This window comes from Abramis brama (genome assembly GCF_963993115.1).
Source record: "Abramis brama genome assembly, chromosome: 4".
Taxonomy (NCBI): domain Eukaryota; kingdom Metazoa; phylum Chordata; class Actinopteri; order Cypriniformes; family Leuciscidae; genus Abramis; species Abramis brama.
The window spans coordinates 44214302-44233011 of NC_139966.1; the positions used below are offsets into that span (position 1 = coordinate 44214302).

At 38.1% G+C, this 18710-nt stretch overlaps 1 protein-coding gene across 4 annotated transcripts in view; it reads left to right on the forward strand.

Moving 5' to 3' along the window:
- sox5 (SRY-box transcription factor 5) overlaps positions 1–18710 on the forward strand; it is a 202461-nt gene that overhangs the window by 30626 nt on the left and 153125 nt on the right. For 2 of the 4 annotated variants that reach the window (XM_084111807.1, XM_084111808.1), the window contains one exon: positions 9917–9987. The gene's annotated coding sequence lies outside the window, so the exon portion shown is untranslated. Of the gene's footprint in view, positions 1–1981; positions 2043–9916; positions 9988–18710 lie in introns of all 4 variants that reach the window. The other 2 variants (XM_084111806.1, XM_084111809.1) reach the window with 2 other exon arrangements.

The window sequence follows — 18710 nt, forward strand, 5'->3', positions numbered from 1 at the left end:
TTGTGTTGCACATCAGGACGTTGTGAATGTGGGGACCGAATTGACTGCGGAGCTGAACTCTGGAGACTTACACTTGTTCTTGTAATGTCACAAACGGACACGTTTAGCCTGTGACAGTCGAGATAAGCCACTGGCATTTGAAAAATGGCCCTCTAACCTGAGGAACTGATCTCACAAGTGCCTATACTCACTTTCCCTGCCTGAGATTTTTCACACTATCTTCAGACACATACTGGAGAAAATAGCCCAGATGTGCCAGAACCGCCACCACATTAACAGTGCAACATCGTGCAAGCTGTGGGTCACAGCCTCTCATACACGCACATCTAAAAGCAGTGTGTCAATAGCAGCAACTGTCATCAGACTTCCCATTTTATGGGTCAGTGTTGTTGTTGTCGTCCTCCCAATGTCAATGAAGACAAAGAGGCTAAACCGACGGCAGCTGTTCCTAATACCACTGTGTGCTTTCTCTCTCACACACTCATCTACATGTGTTACACCTGGATTAGCTCTCTGTTCCCCAGGATCAAATGCACACCATCTATCCCTTTACGTGATTATTTTCTCTTTCTTTCCCTCGCTCTCTCTCTTTCATTATCTAATATGGAGCGTAATCCTCTTGTGGAATTAATCTGCTTTAACGAGTGTTTGTTACCATGCTGAGATGGAATTAAAATGAGTCTTAGGGAGAGGAGGGGTCGGTGGGATTCGGCACCGCTGAAATGTTTGTTCTTGTCCAACCTACCTTATTCTCCAGTGGTTAAACACGAGAGACACCTGCACAAAGCATAGATCCAATAAAGGAGAGACTGAGATTCAACATGGAGAGTTTAGGGAGTTTTTGGGGTAGTGTCGTGCCCTTGTGTCAAGAGACTTTCTCCAGGTTTCTCCAGTGGGATTGACCCTCTAATAAATGTACTATAAGCAGGCCCACACAGAATTTGTGATAAAATCTATATAGCCGTATAAACTAATTTATGATTTATTTCTGCATATTTAAATCCATTCTGCAAAATTCTTTCTTTCTTTTTTTTTTTTAAGATTCTATCTTTGCCTGCCTGTAATTATTCCAAAAATTACACGACTGTTCAAAAGTCTGTAAGATTTTTTTTAAATGCGTCTATTATGCTCAGGCTGCATTTATTTGCTCAAAAATACAATAAAAATAGTAATATTGTGAAATATTTTTACAATTTAAAATAGCTGTTTTCTAATTAAATATATTTTAAATTGTGATTTATTCCTGTGTTGGCAAGGCTGAATTTTCAGCATCATAACTCCAGTCTTCATTGTCACATGATCCTCCAGAAATCATTCTAATATGCTGATTTGCTGCCCAAGAAACATTTCTTATTAGCAATGTTGAAAACGGTTGTGCTGCTTAATTTATATTTATGTGGAAATTCTTGTGATACATACTGAGTCTTGATTCTTTGATGGATCGAAAATTCAAAAGACCAGCATTTATTTTAAATACATATTTGTAACATTATTATGCCTTTACTGTCTTTTTAAAAAACAAATTAATGTATCCTTGCTGAATAAAAGTATTTATTTATTGAAAGGAGTGTACATCAAACTGTATTTTCTTTAATCTATACAATAATACCTGAGCATAAATAATAAATAAATGAAAAATCACTCTTTCTCGCTGGCCTACTGCTCATAAAACTACGTAGTGATAATTTCTCGTACTTGGTTGGCTGTGTTATGAGTAGATTTGAATTGGTCTAAGTAGCATTTTGGATTCTTTGAGGGTCACATACTTTTAAAAGAAAAGAAATCCATAAACCAGACCAAGTGCATGAAAACCTCTTGCTTTCATTCTCCTCCACATTGCGAGTCAGTTACCTGAATCTATTGACGTCACCACGTCTTTCAAAAAGAGAAATATTCACCTCAAAAGGTTTTGATTTCAGCCACAAAGAGGAGGCACTGGTATTGATCAGAGTCTCTGTCTGTCTGTTCTTTTCTCTACCAGGGACCATAGAGCCGCAGCCTCTATAGAGGGACTCAGACAGGGTGGGAGGAGATCCCAGCAGGTAAAAGGACCCACCGCAGGTCATGACCACGAACAACATATCAGCTGGCTATTTCTGAGGGGGCCATTGTGCCTGATTTCTGTCAAGGCGCCACAGTAAAACTCAAACATACACACACACTTGTGTCCTCCACACCTTTTTGTTGGTCTTAACGTCGTTTAAGGTCAAAGTCTTACAGTTGTCTCTTGTTTTCTTTCACACAAGTGCACATACATACATAGAGTGGTGGGGACTTTACATTGACTTTTATTGTGGTTGTACTAGGCTTTCTATCCCCGGCCTAACCCCTAACGTAACCCTTATTCAAACCTCTTTGATGTTGTGAATTTGTCCGCTCAAGTGCAAGAAGATGTGAAAGAGCTCAGTTTAGTATTCATGCACTGTCTGAGACGAGGCTGATGGGCACGTGGTTCGAATGTTTGTGCGCACAAAACCTTCCACACAGCGTGTGAGGAACAAAATTAAGTAACTTTCGCATCTTCTTGCACTTGAATATCAAAAATTGTCAAGGCATAATCTTTCACGACAATGCAGAGCTGGCCCGTCAACTGTTCTGAGCGTCATTCACGTTTGTTCACGTTTTGTTGATGCATTGATAGAATTCATAAAAATGTTATCAACCAACTGGTGAGTGACACCGTTTCATATACTGGCCAATGCTGATTTTTACTCTCATTTGGCGCTTGGCAAGTGCTTTTTTTTTTTAAGGCCCTGTCATATATAAAATATAATTCTTTTGGACATTTTGACAATTTTTATGATCCTGGATAAAGGTCACTTAAGCACACAGACCTCATATTCCCTGCATGTGTGTTTGTGTATATGGGGCAGAGATGTACTTTCGTCCTCTGGTTTTGTAAGGTCAGGAATGTCTAATTTCTTTATGTCGATTCAAATTATATTTAGCTTTTTTTTTATTCCTTAGAGAGAGTCATTTGGAACCTTTTATCTCGTTATGACATCAATAACAACATCTGCTACTTAAATTCAGCACAATAAGCAGCATTGTAAAGCTTCCTGAACAACTCTGAACACCACATTCCAGTCATGTTTGTGTTTGCCATCGCTGTTTTCACAAGTTTCTGATCTTTATTTGACTCTCTGTGTGGGTTTACATCTCTTAGCTTGGCTTATACTGTAGGGACAAAATTGCTAAATTAGTATATATTAAAATAAATGCTGCATTGGTGAGCATAAGAGACTTCAAAAAAAAAAATTAAATAAGGCTACGTTCACAGTCAGTACAAATTCGATTTTTGTGCATATCGATTCAAATTCGATCAGATTTAGCAAGTATGAACGGCCAAAAATCACAAAAAATGTGATTTTTACTAATCTGTTTCGAGTTACATTTATATGTGGTTTGAAATCCTGTTCAAATCGCATTTCTGGGAATCCGTTTCAGTCTGACTGCTCTGATCGGACTTTACGTGGTTTATGTGACTTTCTCACGCCACGTTAAACTTAAACGTCAGACGTTGTTATAGGAAACATGCTGAAAGTTCATGCGGAAAATATGTTGCGGTTGTTGTTGTTGTTGTTGTTTTTGGTGTATATCTACAGTACCAACTCAACATCATTGCAATAGAAACTAATGCAGATATTCCAGAAAACGAAAGTGCAGCACGGACACACAAATCAGATTTGGAGCTAGACTTCGACTTCAAAGACATGAAACAATTTTTTCGGCCCTAAACCTTTGAACGGTGGTGTATATTATTAAGCCTATGGTGTGTCCTTATTTAAAATTGCTACATGTGTGTCAGAGTGTCTATGTGTTTGACTGAGACTGTGGGTAAAAAAAAAAAAACCTGAATCCTGACTACAGTTCACAGTGTTAAACGGCTGTCAACCCACGGAAATGCCTAAACATGAGCACTGTACTCACATACACCATCACACAGGCAGGAGAGTGAAAAAAAACATGAGTGAGAGAATGGGAAGAACCTATATATATTTTTTTTTGTTACAGAAAAGGAAGAATGCAGATAATGAGAAGATAAAGGAACAGAGAAAGGAAGGAGAAGTAGTAGTGGTGAGGAGGAGCCAAGAGTGAGAAAATGAAGTTAGAAAAGAAGAGAAATAGCAGACAAGGAGGTGAGACTGATAGAGAAAGAATATATACAGTAAGAGGAGAAACTATTTCAACAGAAAGGAAGTGAAATGTATACAGAATAAAGATCTTGACCGAAAGATGAATTCTGACATGAGGATGATCGTGGCTTCAATTTAATTGAGCTTGTTACGCAGACACTATTTTTAAGTGTTGGAGTTCTTTCACCCTGTGATTGAGCCTCATGACATCTAAAACGACAGCTCTCATCCGTGTTAAGACTGGGTGTCGTTTGTCTCACACCAATTGTGCTACTGCTACTGTACCTTTTAAAGTCTGATGAAAATCTGGTAATTTTAGATTTAGAGGTATCTGACCCATCTAGATTATTGTACACTCTTAAAAATAAAGGTTCCAAAATGGAATTTTCTTAGCGTTGCAATAGAAGAACTATTTTAGGTTCCCTAAATAACCTTTCTGTGAATAGTTCTTAAAATAAAAACAAAATTCTTTTTAAGTTTGAAGAACATTTTAATAATCTAAGAAACCTTTTCCACTATAAAGAACCATTTGTTCAATGAAAAACGTTCCATTTGATGTTAATGGTTATTTTATGGAACCATCAATGCCAATAAAGAACCTTTATTTTTAAGATAACCTTCATTTTGAACTCAGACCAGTAAGCAACCACACAGAATACCAAATAATTCACTGCAGTGAAGTTTGCATGGTCAAATAAAAAAAAATCTAGAAGAATCAGTTGATCTTTGAGGAGGAGAAATTGTGGTCTGATGTGGTTTGTGTCCTTGGCCTGCTGGTTCACCAGGGTCAAGTTGCGAATGATGGGAGCACAAACACAGCAACAGGAAGTCAACAAGTGTGTGGCAAGTGTTTTGTAAGATTTTTTGTTTTTCTTGCCGTGCGTGTGTGTGTGTTTGTAAATGTGATTGTGGAAAGAATGTTTCATTATTAATTAATGCTAAGATCAATTATAATCACAGTGTATCATTAGTGGTCCATCCATAAAACATGGCCTATAATCTTACCAGGAGATTAAATAGTAGAAGTAAATAGTGCAAATTTATATTACTAATATTTGTATATATGTGTGTGTGTGTGTGTGTGTGTAATGTGTGCGTTTGGTTTATATTGCATTGTGGGAACCAAATGTCCCCACAAGGATAGTAAAACCTGAGATCACCTCCATTGTGGGGACCAGCCAGCGGTCCCCACGAAGGAAATGGGTTAATAAACATACTAAATTATATTTTTTTGAAAATGTAAAAATGCAGAAAGTTTTCTGTGATGGGTAGGTTTAGGGGTAGGGTTAGTGTAAGGAGATAGAATATACAGTTTGTACAGTATAAAAAACATTAAGTCTATGGAGAGTCCCCACTAAGATAGTGAACCAGACATGTGTGTGTGTGTGTGTGTCATGCAGGGACTTTTGGGAATGTCTTTTTACTGTGTTTTTTTCCACTAAATTATATGGTAATTCAGTTTTTGTTTGCAAAAAACATCAATTTGACAGTATTTTACTGTAAAATTAAATATAATGCGATGTTATACAATTGACAGTTTTTCACTGTATAACTTGGTTAACAAAAACAGGTTTTTACTGTAGCATTTTTTACTCAATGGTTATTTTTGAACGTGTGTTCAAATTTTTGACACTTACATTTCTAAACATCCAGAAATGGCAGTATGAACTAAACGCCACCAAAATACACATTATCCACCAAGTTGTACCTTAGAATGTTCCTACCAGTTTTAAAACCTCTATAGCGAAAAAATTGTGAAAAACATCCTGCAAATATTTCTAGCTGAAAACAACTTTAACTTTAGGCACCTACACACTTAAAGAGTGTCAGTTTTAGTGTGAAGATGCATCAGTGATAACCAACCACAGCTGTGTCTGAGATAGGCAGGTTCTGATCAAACTGACTAATACCCCTTCCCTCTCCTACTCAAGACTAAACATCATCACCATGCAGGAAGGAACGGCCTGTTGCTAAATTACATGATCCGCCGTTTACATCCCAGCAGATAAATATTTACCCCTCCGTTGTGGCCCGCCTTGTGATTAGCCACCTCCCCTCACACAGTACCGGGACCACCTCGATGAACAATGGCTCTTTCATGGGCCGTGTCATTCCTCCTTTCCCTCCTATGAACCCCGGGGAGTGGGACAGGAAGTCGCCCTCGCGGCCTAAAGGACTCTAGGGGAAGGGGGTGGAGGTACTCAGGTAACTGAACCCTGAAGGTCTGGGGCACTCCAGACGTCTAGCTTTTGGTCGCCATTGTGTTTGTTTGTTGGCATGAATCTGGCTCCTGGTTTGTAGTGGCGAATTTTCGAAATCCAATTATTTCCTAATGGTTAAATTTCTGCCCTACATTTTTTTTTTCTAGTTGAATATCCTGTTTTCCTCAGAAATATCAGATTACAGAACTAAAATGGGTTTGGAAAAGTGTTTCATTTTGATCATTATCCAATAGTCTGTGTGGCCTAGGTGATGTCATTGGAAAAAGAACGTTGTTTCAGAGTGAGAGGATGTGGCATCTAAAGATAAAAGAACAATACATTTTAGTTTTCTTCAGAATAACATGCACTGATTAATTGTGCACAATAAGACCAGTAATGTGCGTTAAAACAGTAAATAGGGTCAATTTTCATTTCGTGTTGCCTTTAAGCCTGAAGAACCAGAGCAGGTTGGAGCCAGCGGAGGGACAGATGTCGGCAAATCCGCCCATCTTGATTCTAGCGAGTTTCATTACCAGATGTTTCAGGGCTATTATTGCATTAGAGCTGAAATGAATAGGCAGATGTGTGTGTGCATTATTAGCGGAGCTGAATTGTGCTGGTCTTATGATCACAGTGATTATAGAGAGTCGAAGAGGGGCACAACTGCAGGCTGGCGGCTGGTAATCCTCTTCTTTCCCTAAATAAGCCCCTCTGTCATCCGCTATGTCTGATACAAATGCTTTCACAATCCCCCATTCTACCCTTTAATTCTCTCTCTCTCTCTCTCTCTCTCTCTCTCTCTCTCTCTCGCTCTCTCTCTCTCTCTCGCTCTCTCTCTCTCTCTCTCTCTCTCTCTCTCTCTCTCTCTCTCTCTCTCTCTCTCTCTCTCTCTCTCTCTCTCTCTCTCTCTCTCAATTTCAGTATGAGGTTAGCTGGTCACTTTAATAAAGCCATTGTGTTTATCTGATCCTATTAAACACTAGAGTGGCAGAGGAAAAGAGGAGCTGTGCTTTCTGTCCATCTTGTCCCTCATCTCTGTCTGCGTGCAACAATAATGACATTGCGATGTCTTGAAAAATCCTGCCCAAGAAATCAGATCTGTTTATTTGTGTAGCCGTGTCTGTGCGTGCACGTTACCGCTCACACTGACATAGAGATCTCTGTGACACCAAGGTAAAAAAAAACGGAACAGACAGCTTCCAGGTGTTTCTGGTGATGAAACAGGTGTGTGTGCGTGTTGCGTGCGCCCGTGTATTTTAAAATTCAATCTCTCCGTCAAACGCACACATGCGTGCATCCGGCATATCCCTGGCTGCCTCAGTCATCAAATTCATCATTATTTAAAAAGCAAAACCACTAAATGCCCCTCTATACCCTTAATCACAATGCGGCTGCTAATTCAATAATACCCCCGTAGCTGTCTGGTGATGCCCGCATTGTTTTGGCTCTGCCCAGGTGATGGTGGCTCATTCAGGGAGCCTGGCGTTGTCTCAGGGGCACGGTGCCCTGTTACGGGTGCCCATTGTGCATCTATTGTGCGCCTATTGTGGCAACCCTGAGAGAGCTGGAGGAAAACAAAAGCACCAGCTCTGCAGAGTGCCCGTGCTTATTTCGCATGCACCTGGCATCGCCACAGACACAGGACATTATTAATTGCTAATACATATTTATGTGGCACAAATTTGCCATTTGTTTATGCATAAAATTATCAATAGACACAGGGTGCTTAGCCAGAGAAAGTGGTGACCTTTTTAAACCGGAGTGAATGGATCCCAGTTTGCTGGTTAAGACTTTGTGCAATTTGTCTTGTGTACGTTTGCTTTGTGTGAATCACAAGTGTGTGTAATAGAGAGCATCTTGTGTGCACATGCTTGATGATGTTGTGTCTAAGTGAAGTTTATATGACAGCGAGATAAAGGCAGAGTGACTGGGAAGAGGTGTAACATGACTAGCAGAACGTTGAAAACTTAAAGTATTGGTATTACTGTCTTGTTTTTGGACATGTGGCATGGTAAATTCTTCGTAGAGTGGCATGTAAATACCCTGAAATATGGTATATGGTATTTAAACCAATTCATTCAGTTCCAAGTATTTGGCTGTTTGACAACTCTAAATATTAATTATGCATGCAGTTTTTCATAAAATTGTATTAATTGAGAGATGACTGAATATATGTTGTTTAAATGAATAAATGTTTTTTGTTAAATGTTTAATGAATGATTATATATATATATATATATATATATATATATATATATATATATATATATATATATATATATATATATATATATATATATATATATATATATATATATAAAACGAATCATTATTTTTTTAAATGAATAAAAACAGTGATTAAAATGGAAAAATAGTAAATCACATAAAAAAGTTCTTGTTATATCAAAGTACCAAGTTATTACTTACCATTACTGTACTATCATAGGCCAAAAAAGGTCTGTTGTCGATAGTGTAGTGATTTATGAAGCACCGCTTACACTGAAGTCACTTGTGACCAACTGGAACCTGTTGCAAAATCTTCATGGGGAAATCTTTTGTCCTCACTTGACATTCCTGATCATGTGGATTCCTTTTAATTTGACTTCATCAGTGAAAATTCAAAAATTGAAAAAAAAAACTGCTTTGTATGATCAATTGTATTGGCAAAGCTCACCTTAGCAAACAACATTTAATATAAATATTCAATCTGAATGACACATTGTGTGTCAGGTTAAAAGTCCTGTGTTTGTGTGATTGCTACTAGTTGAGAGGCTCATAAGCATCACCTAGCTTTACTTGACCCAGTGGCAACACATGCGCACACACACACACACACTCAACTCAATAAGGAATACATTACTCCCATTTCAAGTGACTCTTCCCCTTTCTCAGCAAACACATTTACTTTCTATTAAAGCCTGATCTGCAGCCAAGTAGCCGCCAGAGTTTATTACCATAAAGATTAGAACAGAGCTCTTTAACACACAGGTGAACACATGCACATGCTTTCAACCCCCCCAAACACACACGTGTGTTTGTGTGTGTGCTCAGACTGTAGACTTCCCTTTCGCACCTGTTGAAAGGGTCTCTGTAAAAAAATAAAGGGGTAGTTCACCTAAAAATGAAAATTCTCATCATTTTCTGATGTTTTTTTTTAAATATTTTTATTTATTTTACTTGTGTGACTGACTTTCTTCCGTAGAACACAAAAGAAGATTGTATGAAGAATGTTCATGCTGCTTTCCATACAAAGTTAGTGAATGGAAAATAGAGGCTGTTAAGCTCCTAAAAGGAAGAAAAAAACGTTATTTTATTGTTTTTAAAGTAGTATGAAGTAATCTGATAAATTTGTGTGCAGAATAACAGACATTTAAGACATTTTTGTGAAAATTCTGCTTGACATCTGTGGTCACCATCCACTTTCATTGTATGGAAAAGAGCAGCTTGGACATTCTTAAAATTCTCTCCTTTTGTGTTTCACTGAAGAAAAAGACATTGGATTTAACTGTTACCTTGATGCCTTCCTCCTTTTCTCTTTCTTAATTCACCTCTCTCCTTGGCTCTGTTTCTCATCCCCAGGGTTCAGTTGCTCACCAATGGGTTTGTGGTCTGAAGACGAGCAGCACTCATCTCTTTCACATCCTTTGTAGGTCAGTTCCTATTTTTACTCTTTTTCTTCCCCCGTTTTTGTGCAAGGACACCCCATTGTTGTCAGCCGAAACAAGCAAAGTCTGTTGTATTGGTAAACAAATCAATTACTGCTTCACAATGGCTGCGATGTGCTTATCAAAGACTCATTATCGCTCTGTGCCGTATTGTTGTCATCATGACACCTCTAATCATGGTTATCATGGGCTAGTTGTTTCCATGGCTACACTATAACATTCAGCCAATGAAACACCCCATTCCAGCCTTGCAGAAAAGCCATCAGCCAATTGTAGCACCTTAAGAAAGAACTAAGTGCCCAGTTTGGACCTTCACATTTGGGATAGAGAGCAAAAGGCCATGTAAATGCTTTGGACAATAAATTATTTGGACAATCAGGTTAAACTGTTGGCGTCCATTTTTTTTAGTTTACAGCTGCAAGAAGTCAAAATTGCTCATTTATTGCAACTATGTGAGTGACTTGTTTTCTATTTACATGCGATTTTCTCTTTCAAAATATGGCCGTTTTTTGTATGTTCCCAAAGAGAAAAAGTGAGCTGGTTGGCGTTTTTCAGTGGGAGGAGGTGGAGTGATGATACCGAGAGCAGGGTCACAGTTATCAGAACAAACGGAGAGCAAGAGAAGCAGAAAGACTGAAAGAATGAGATAGAGAAAGAGAGGACAGGGCCACAGGGAGGGGGCACAGGGCCAGCTGGAGGGCCAGGCTATGTGCTTTGTGTATTTGCAGCAACAATACAGGGCAGCTGAGAGTTGCCCCATGACCGTTTCTCTGAGGGCAGCCTGTACCCTGTCCACACACACATAAATACACACACACACGGGTCACTGCAGAGCTACTCAGCTGCTGATGCAGTCAACTGGAAACAGCCACACTCCTAAAATCAGATTGTTTTTTTTTTCTTTCCTGTCAAATACACTCAAGTGCATGCTTCACAGACCTTCATATTAAATGACATATGGGTTTGCTGTTGACACTGTCCAGGAAAGATAGCCAAGCTTGAGGCTCGGAGAATGTGTGTGAGCCTTTAAAGGGGGTCATATCATAAATTATATTATCTTTTTATTATTATTATTCTTTCTTTTCTCTTTACTTCTTATGCTTGAAAAGTTTTTGTTGCTTCGAAAACAGTCATAATTTTTACGTTATAGTTTTACATTACTTTTTCACCCTCCTTCTGACCTTTACAATTAAGCGTTCTGTGTTTTGCTGCTGTGCCTTTAAGACTCCTGAATAATAGTGCTTGACAGATGTAAACTGCTGGAACTCTACGGCGCCCCTAAAGGGACATGGTGGTGGGACAAATATGAGATGGGAGAAAAAAATATAAAATCAAAAACTTTGGCGTTTCCCGAGAAACTTTACATTTACTCGCAAAACATCCCTGAGAAATGTAGCATTCTCTCGCAAAACCTTTGCTTTCCCCTGTGAAACTTTCCGTTCACTTACAAAGAACTTAAAAGTTAGGGTCTCTAGGAACTATTTATTTTTAGATTTTATGTGGAAAAAAAAAATATTGTAACAATAATAGTAATAGTAGCTATAATTATTATTATTGTTAGTAGTTATAATAGTAGTATTTCTATATTATTATTATTATTATTATTATTATTATTATTATTATAATAATAATAATAATAATAATAATAATAATAATAATAATAATGTTTTCGATATATATTTCCTTAAAATGGATGCTCTTAAATCCTCAGTAAGGATGCTTTCCTGTCACATATCACATATGCACACTTCAATAAGCCAACAGAACGCAGGTTAATATGTTTACATGCCAGAAGAAATCAGGCTAATGGGCAAAAATCTAGCTGTGACGTTCGGTTTATGCTTATTCCGATAAAGGAAAACTGGTTAAAGTCCACATGAAATCAAAATTGACCATATTTACTTTGTTTGCCTAAATTGATCGTTTTGTGGTGAACAATTCATCCATGCAAGTCAATCCACACAAAAAAATTTTTTGGCTTCGTAATCTTTAATCAAAATCTGATTAGTCTGTTATGAGCGAGAGATGGAGAGGAGGAGCGCTAGAGTAAAACCCTGCCCTCTGTTCAATATTCCTTTTCACTGGGAAATACGTCACAACACTGGAGAAAAGTCGTTTGCAACTTCCGGTTCACGCAGACTTTAACATGTTTACATGGCCTTATGCATTGTCAGCTTATTAAGCATAATCAGGTTTAGAACTTGCATGTAAACGCACTCACTGAGATCCGTCAGAAGGATGTGCAGAGTTGTAGGTGCTACACACATCCAGGAACAGCTCAAGGTTTGGTGCATTTTTCCACTGTTGTTAATTCTTGTTTTTAGGAATAATAGTTTTGATCCTACTTCTTTTTTATTACTCCCTCATGGAAATGTGTGCAGCCATGTTAATACTATATTAACAATAGCAATCAGACATCGGAAATCCAAGAATTTCAGAACAAGCCACTTTTTTTGCAGCTATAAAAGGATTTTCTGAGTTTGAGTTCTGAAAGTTACAGTGCATGATACATTTCTCAAAGAAATTTGAATTCTCATGATCATGATCGGACGTTTGTGCATTGAACAACGTCCTGGCTGGGCTGAAAGGTCGCCAGCCTCTTCATAAAGGTTTGTGTTTCTGTGACTATAGTTTCCTTTGTGCAGAACAAACAGTGAAATATTGTTGTTCAAATGTGTTCAAGCATTTGGATCACAAGCTGTGTGTGGGGCACGGACAAGTATGCTTGTGTGACCTCTGACCTGTCTTCCTCTCAGTACACATCTAAAGGAAGTTCCGCCTGCAGTTAGCCCACACAGACAGGAAATCATGTAGTGCAGAGGGAAGTTGTAGGGCTCTAAAGTTGTTTTAGATGTTGTGACCTCTTTGACCTCCACTCATGATGCAACGTCCTCTTTCCTTTATTGGAAAACACAGCTGAAAGCATGTGTGTGTTTATCCGTAAAGTGAAAGTCGCTGTCTGAAGAATGCACCGTATGCATCCGTTTGTGTACGTGTGTATCCCGTTAACTCTTACAAGACACCTGCATGCACTCCAAACAACGGGACTCCTTGGTTTCCCTGCAGGCAGATCGCTACAGGGACCCTTGTCTTGCTCTGTAAACAAATACAGGCATGATAGAGGACGTGGCTGAACCCGTGTTTGAGCTGAGAAGTACAACTGTGTGTTAGTGTGTGTACAGCACGTCAGGCCTCTGGTGCTCTCTAACAAAGCACCTGTTTACTCTGCTGTATTCTCCAATGTAAATACATACCTAGAAATGGAAGCAAATTGTGCTTGGCATTATAAAGAGCACATGAGGAACGGAGCTGGGGTTTTGGCCATGGCCTTCTCTAACTGGAGAGAGATGATGCTGGATATTATTGGATGTTATGACTACTACTTTTTCTGTACTGCAAAATTCATACAAATATCCTATACTGTCCAGTTGTGTCCCACTCACTTTAGTGTCGATATTTGGTTTCTTTCTTTTTTCTTTAAAAAAATAAATAAATGAATACTTTTATTCAGCAAGGATGCATTACGCTGATCAAAAACTTGACAGTTTTTCAACATTCATTCAGGAAATGTTTCCTAAGCACCAAATAATCAAATCAGAATGATTTCTGAAGAATCATGTGACACTGAAGACTGGAGTAATGATGCTGAAAATTCAGCTTTGAAATAGAAGTGTGTTATTTTAAATTGTAATATTTAACAATAATACTGTTTTACTGTATTTTGATTAAATTATTGTAGCCTTTGTGAGCATAAGATACTTTATTTATCATTAGTCTACACTGCATCAGTACTTTACACTGTTACATTCTTAACTTTCTCAGAGTTTAGACTTGGATTAAATAGAAATAATTGTGTGTTAAACTAATGTCACAGTATGTTGCCCCTTTTCAGAGACTTGCAGAGAGTGGTCAATTTTTTCCCAAAAATATGAATATGAATAAGTGAAAATTATTAAAATATTTTAATGTTAAATATGAAAAGAAATTTTAATTCTTGCTTTTAGAATGATATAAAAGTGCTGTGGGGTAAAATATCATAATATTGTACTATATCAAACACTCAGTAGAAGTCAATTCACATGTGCAAGCTTTTTTTTTAACAGCATTTATTAATTTAGGTTGATGTTAACCGATAAGTATGCGATTTGTTCATTCTTAATTCATGTTTGTTCAAAATACATAACTAACAGTAAACATTTTTACTATACAATTATGAATGTAAAAATTAATCAAGCTTAAGAAATTGTTATAGAGTTGTTCATTGTTAGTTCATGATCAATGCATTAACTGATATGAAGTGCTACCTTTTATTTTTTTATACTGTTGTCACCATATAGTGCCACTGGAGTCATGTAGTCCACAACTAGTAAACAGAACTAATCGACTAGTCAGTGCAACCCTACTGGCTATCGGTATATTTCAAATAAATCCTTCTCTCTCAGTGCACTATTCAGTGAAACACATCATCTGTCATCAGGCGACAGATTGTCCCACACTCCTCTCCCAAATTCCCTCCTGAGTATCTCTCTCAATATGCCCAGTGCCACCGTATTCCCTGAGTCTCCCTCCCAGTAGACCTGCCCCACTCCGGCTCACCTCAGTACCTGAACTCCCTCACTCGAGCGGCCGTCGGGCTAATTGCGGCAAACGCGCCTGTGAATGTATACGCAGTCATTACTGCTCACAGTGTGTGAAAACAGCAGAGGCCACATAAAGACGCACTCATTATGAAAAATGAGGCTCTTGAGTGAATTACATCGATGCGTTTGTGTGTCTTGTAGGTTGCGGTGTCCCCTGCGAGACGCCGCGATGAAGGGCGTGGGCAGGGACGGAGCTCCCTAATCAACACGGCAATCGCATTTCCATATAAACAACCAAAAGCTCGTCTACATACAATCCAATTCCATATGATGTGGGCTTGCCGTCAGGGCTTGTAATTGCTTCAGTTCACCGAGTGTTAGAACAGGGCAGAAGAGGACGAGAGAGGCCTCTGGAGAAATGGAGGAATAGTCCAAGCGAGAGATTTTTCAATGACCTGAGCTCTCCAGCGATCTAGTATCCAAATACACTAAATCAATGCTCAGTCATACAGCGATAACAAGCCTCCTTTTATTTCCACAGTAATGGTTATGAATAATATAACTACAACATTTAATGCGGCATAACCTGTTTTTAATGCCCATCAAATGTTTTGGAGAGCAGTGTTGGTGACTTCACACAAAACATAGTACCCAGTTTCATTCTAATAGGTTGATTTTTGTTCTGAAGCAACGACAACAACAAAAAATCGTACTGGCCCCAAACTTTTGAACAGTAGTGTATATTAAAGCAATTTAATAATACTTTATAATAATAATTATTTTGCATCTTTTTCAAAGGCATTAGTTCCCATTTATTGCCCTTTTATGTAAAAGAGCAGCATGAACACTTTTCAAAACATATTTTTATGTTCCACAGAACAAAGTCCTACATTTTTGGAATTGCATGAAATACAGAATTCATTTTTGGGGTGAACGGTCCCTTTAAGATCAGTCTCCAGGATCCTGCCTCATTCCACAGATTGATTTGTTTTCAAGTGCTTCCCTCTGCAAATCAGACAGATCATGTGATCTCCTTCAATGCAATAGCTTTAAATAATGAGAATCATACATAAACATCACCTGCTCTATTCATCTCAGGTGAGAGAGAACCCCCCCCCCCCCCCCCCCCCCCCTCTCTCTCTCTCTCTCTCTCTCTCTCTCTCTCTCTCTCTCTCTCTCTCTCTCTCTCTCTCTCTCTCATTCTTGTTCTCTTGCCCCCTCTGGGATTCTTCCCCTCCTGTGGGTTAAAGTAATGTCTGGTCCTTTGGGTTTTCTTCTCCTTGAGATGAACAGAAGGAGAGGAGGAGAACAGGTAGTAGCATTATTCTTGGCTTTTCGTCGGTAATGCTGAACCCTGGCCAATTAGGTGGATTAAAACCAACAAAACACCTCCATTAGTGGGAGGTATTGTTACATGCTTGCTGATCATTTATAAGTAAACTCCTGAGTGCCTCCTGGAATTCTCCCCCAGAATCTGTTTCCCTTTCATCTCGCAGGTCTTGTGTTCTCAGCAAAGAAATCAGAACTTATGTTGGGTGCCATGCATTTGAACGCTGCTCATGGCTGTAAACAAATAAACATTTAATAGCTTGTAGTTGAGGCATAAATGGTGAAAAGCTTTAGTTGTTTTATTAAACACTTCTGAAACCTTGGACTGAAGTTGAACTTCAATCTAATGGGAAAATGGTCTCTCATTCATAGAGAACTTGAGCATTACACTACCATTTAAAACATTTGTGGTTGGTTAGATTTTTTTTTGTTTTTGAAAACATTTATATAAAAAAATTCACTGTGAATCTCAGTGAATTTTTATTCACTGTAACAATAAAGCTGAATTTTCAGCAGCCATTACTCCAGTCTTCAGGGTCACATTATCCTTCAGAAATCTTTTGGATGTGCTGATTTGGTGCCCAAGAAATATGTAAATAAGAAATATGATGCATCTTTTTTTTTTTTTTTTTTTTTTTTTTATTCATTGATTAAGAGTTAAAGTAAAAAATAATAATATTTAAAATAGATTATTATTGTTAACATTTATTTAACATAGAAATATATTCTTATTCTTACATTTAAATGTCTTTACTGTCACTTTAGATCAATTGAATGCTTTATTTCTGTATACAAGTAAAATTTTCTTTCACGAAATAACTTTGGAACGATAGTGTAGAAATTGCTTTGTTTCATACTGACATATATTTACGTTTTGTATTTTAAATAGCCAATTGGCGTTAGTTTACATCACAGCCATCCCTGTACATGAATTGCTTCAGATGCATATTGGGGGGAGGAACATTCTTATTTTTGGGGGGACATTCTTATTCTAGAGAGCATTTGATTGGACAAAAGTTTGTAGTCTTCAATTGTAACTGTTTTCCCAGAGGAGAACGACTCTGCTAAAACAGTGCACTAACACATAGAAAGCCTCAAGCTAACAGACAATCTTAGAGTAACTATGCACTGCACCATTAAAAAAAATCCCACCATAGGTCTCTTCTTAGGCATATCATTGATAATTACACAGGTGTTTTGTGCCTAGGAACGTTTGTTTTAATTTGGTTGTTTTAGTTGTGTTGGTCGATGACTCTCTTCACTTTCGCTTCTGAGCTCTGAAACCGAACATATTGAGAGCTCTCATCAACAATTGAATAGCTGAAAAGGAATTAACCTCTAAGTAGCGCGCCGTACATTTGCAGAGTGTGCCCGTATCAAAGAGCATATTTAATAGAGCGCTGTTGCGTGGAGAGCTCGAGCGGAGTGTTAAATAGGCCGAGAGCTGGAAGTGAAGGGCAGAGGTGATGTTCTCGCTAAAGGTCCCTAACAGCCAGAGTAACGTGTCCGCACACACGCTAGAGAGATGTATACGCATCCTGCATCCAGGATTCTAATCATCACATGTGAACACAATGGGTGCAGGAAGTTAGTTTTTTGTCATACCCAGGAGACATGGAGTGAGAGATATGGAATTCATGTGTGTGTATACGCCAGTGTGTGCGTCCCTGGGGTTGGGGGGCCGTGCCGTGATGGTACAGATGGGACAACATATGACATGTGAGGGTGTGGGGACACTGAGGCTCTCTCCGTCCATCTGGACTCCCCTCTGATCTGCCCTGCCTCCCTCTGCCGTGTGTGATTGTTTGTGTGTGTGTCTGTTTGTTTGTGTATATGTGAGTAAGGGCTAGCCATTTGCTCCTACATGGCTGTTTGTTTTGTGCAGCGAGAGCTAAAAAGTTTATTAGATCAGAATCTCTTATTTAGCAGTTTGTCCGAAAGCAAACTTTTACTCAATAAAAAATTTGGAACAAGCCTTATATGAAACATTACTGACACCGCAAATCATGTGGCAACTTGAGAAGAGTTGTACTATGACTTTTCTAAGCTTTCCATGCTTCTAATCTTAGATTGCCTGGGGGGCATAAAATTGATTTACATGGAAGGAGGTACTTGACATTTAAGTGATTTGTTATATAATATAGACCCCAGCTTTTCTTTGGCGTGGGACAGTGAGTAACAACCTAGAACACCTCATCAATCATCAATGGGCAAGGTTAAGCACAAGCATTTTTATGGTCTGGTTTTAGGGATGCAATACTGAACTGGTTATCAGCCAATATCTGCCTTTTTAAATGTACACCTACAGTATTGTTCATAAGTTTGGTGTTAGTAATTTTGTATTATTATTATTTTAAATAAATGAATACTTTTATTCAGCAAAAATACATCACTGTTTAAAAAAAAATTAAGTAGAACAACTGTTTTCAACATTGATAATATTAATAAATGTTTCTTGAGCACCAAATCAGCATATTAGATCATGTGACATGTGACTGGAGTAATGATGCTGAAAATTCAGCTTTGCCATTACAGAAACAAATGAAATTTAAACAAAAAATGTGAAAACAGAAGTTGATTTAAATGGTAAGACTATTGTATAATATTACTGTTTTTACTGTATTTGATCAAATAAATGCAGCCTTGGTGAGCATGAGACTCATTTCAAAAATAATTTTAAGAATCTTACTAACCCCAACTTTTTTTGTTTTATAGATTCATCATCCTTTAATGAAGGGGGCATTCATTTTATATCAATGGCATCACCGGGGACTATGCACATTCATAGTGTCGCACATT